Source organism: Ornithorhynchus anatinus, chromosome 1 (assembly GCF_004115215.2).
Source record: "Ornithorhynchus anatinus isolate Pmale09 chromosome 1, mOrnAna1.pri.v4, whole genome shotgun sequence".
Taxonomy (NCBI): domain Eukaryota; kingdom Metazoa; phylum Chordata; class Mammalia; order Monotremata; family Ornithorhynchidae; genus Ornithorhynchus; species Ornithorhynchus anatinus.
This window is the reverse complement of record NC_041728.1, coordinates 60131879-60134101: the sequence shown is the minus strand read 5'-3', so window position 1 is coordinate 60134101 and position 2223 is coordinate 60131879. Positions and strand designations below refer to the sequence as shown.

Here is a 2223-nt window from a genome sequence, read left to right as displayed (position 1 = left end):
GCCCAGGTTGGTGGCTCTGGTGACTTAAATACTGACTGCCCTCCCTCTCTTCTCACCCCCAAGAGGTAGCTGTGTGTGGAGCGGTCTCTGCTCAGGAGTTCCTGCCATGTTCCTGCTTGTGATTTGATTGCTTCTTTCCTCTCCCCTGCTTTACCTCCAGGGGAAGAGTCAATCCTTTTCTGAGATATTTGCAGGTATCTCCGTCCTTCAATACTCATCAATACTGCCAGGGAAAGGGGCTCGGAGTTAGTAGAGCTGCCTCAATGAGTAGGATGGATGCCACAGGAGTGAGTTAGGCTTGACTTATGGAAGGGCTTCCCCAAAGAGTTGCCCAGCCTGTGGGCTGGACAGTCAGGATGGTTAAAGTCTGAAAACAGTGGCCTTTGGGGAGTGGTGAATTTCCCTTCCAGCATTCTTCGGGAGCAGTGAGGGGGAGAATGATGAGGGTGGGTCATCCTGCTTAGAGGCTGAGGGCTGGATTAGGGACAATGGGCTGAGGGTCCTAGGCAAGTGGATGGGGAGAGGGAAGAGGAGGAGGGAATCTTCGGGTCTTCACCCTGCTGTGTCCCAGTTAGTCCTAGGGAGTGACTGTGAAGGGATGGACAACTGTTAGTCGCTTCTCCCATCAGCCCATTGTCCTGCTGGAGTGGAGACGTGCTGAGAGTGATCAGAGCCAGGTTCAGCCTGGCTCCCAGGATCACCTGACCAGCCTGAAGTGGACTCTGTCCTGTTGCTTAATACTGAACCTCTTGTGGGCTGGGCAATTGACCTTTTACCTCTTGCTCTTCCTCCTGTCCCACATCAATCTATTGGTGGTATCTGCTGAGCCCTTACTGTGTGCACGGCATTGAACTAAGTGCTTGGGAGAGTTTGATGTAACAGAGTTGGTAGTCATGAGATCATAAAGAAACTCATGCCAGGGCTTTCCCAAGATTGGAAATCCAGCCTGGTTGTGTGAGTGTCAGGAATATCAGTGCTTGAGGACACTTGTTCAAACCAAATTGATTTGTGTGCAGCTTTTGGGTTCCCCCTGGCATGTCCCCCACCCCCTCACCCTCACCCTCCCAAATCTCCAGTAAGGGTGCTTTTTGCCTCCAGCCGTGCTGAAGACAGGATCAGGGTGGCATATCAGTCCTGTCCAGAGCCTGCTCCAGCCCTTTTCCAAACCTAGGGCTGGCTCTCCCCACCCCAGCACTTGGCTTCCTATCTCACCATTTCCCCTATGCCACCTGGCACCCACCCTCACCCACTCTGATGGGCCCTGGGGGGTCATGCTGAGCCCAAAGTGACCAGGGGGGTGGGGGCTGGGGAATGCATGCAAGGATTCGGGGAGTCTGGGGTTGCAAACCACTCTTCGGGGTGGGGTCTGCCCTCAGATTTTTTGCCTTCCTTAGCCAACTCTAAGTAACAGTGACTAGACATCTTGGTTTGGGAAGGACTAAGCTCCAGATATTCCCCCTCTAAGTCACACCTGGAGAGTTTCCAGTACTTTTCCAGTCTCGACTATGGGAGGGAGAGTCAAGCAGAGGCATACCTATTCCATTACTAGCTTGGCCAGTGGCTAGCGAGTGGAAGGCCATCTGCTACAAGTCAAAACTCACCTGTGATGGGTAGCAGCAGCACGGGAGATAGTCGAGGGTGGAGACTCAAGTTGACTGTGCAGAAGGAGGCCATGGTAAACCACTTCTGTATTCTTACCGAGAAAACTCTAATGATCCATTACCAGAACGACTGCAGATGGAAGTGGGGTGTTCTGGGAGAGATGTGTCCATGGTGTCACTCTGGGTTGGAGACTACTCAAAGGCATAAGACATAAGGCATAAGACATTAGGGGAGGTTTAGCTACCCAGTTGGGGTTTGTGGACCCCATGTCCAGCTGCGATGCAGATAGGAGGAGCAACTGGGGAAGAAGAAGAGGAAAGCAAAGAGTGGGAAAAGGGAGAGGAGGAAGGGGCAAGGGGAGGGGACTTTCCTCCTTTCCTTCCCACTCCTCCTGCACCTCTCTCTCCTTTTCTTCCCACTCCTCCTGCTCCTCCTCCACCTTCTCCTCAGTGGTGGCAACAGCAGCTTCCATCATCGCTGCCACAACTGAGTGGTTCCACCCCATGCCCTGGATCCATGTCTTGGGGTTTTCCAGAAATGGGAGGAAGGATTGCTCCCACTGCTCCTGGAACTCAGGGTGGCATCCCATGGGCCAGGCCGACCCCCAGCCCAGTCACCACG

At 53.5% G+C, this 2223-nt stretch overlaps 1 non-coding gene across 1 annotated transcript; it reads left to right on the top strand.

Annotated features, from left to right (window-relative positions):
* The first annotated feature begins 1455 nt into the window (after nucleotides 1-1455).
* Nucleotides 1456-1591, top strand: LOC114816218. The gene has a single exon (XR_003763987.1). It is a non-coding gene; the product is annotated as a small nucleolar RNA SNORA7 (small nucleolar RNA).
* Nucleotides 1592-2223: the final 632 nt, after the last annotated feature.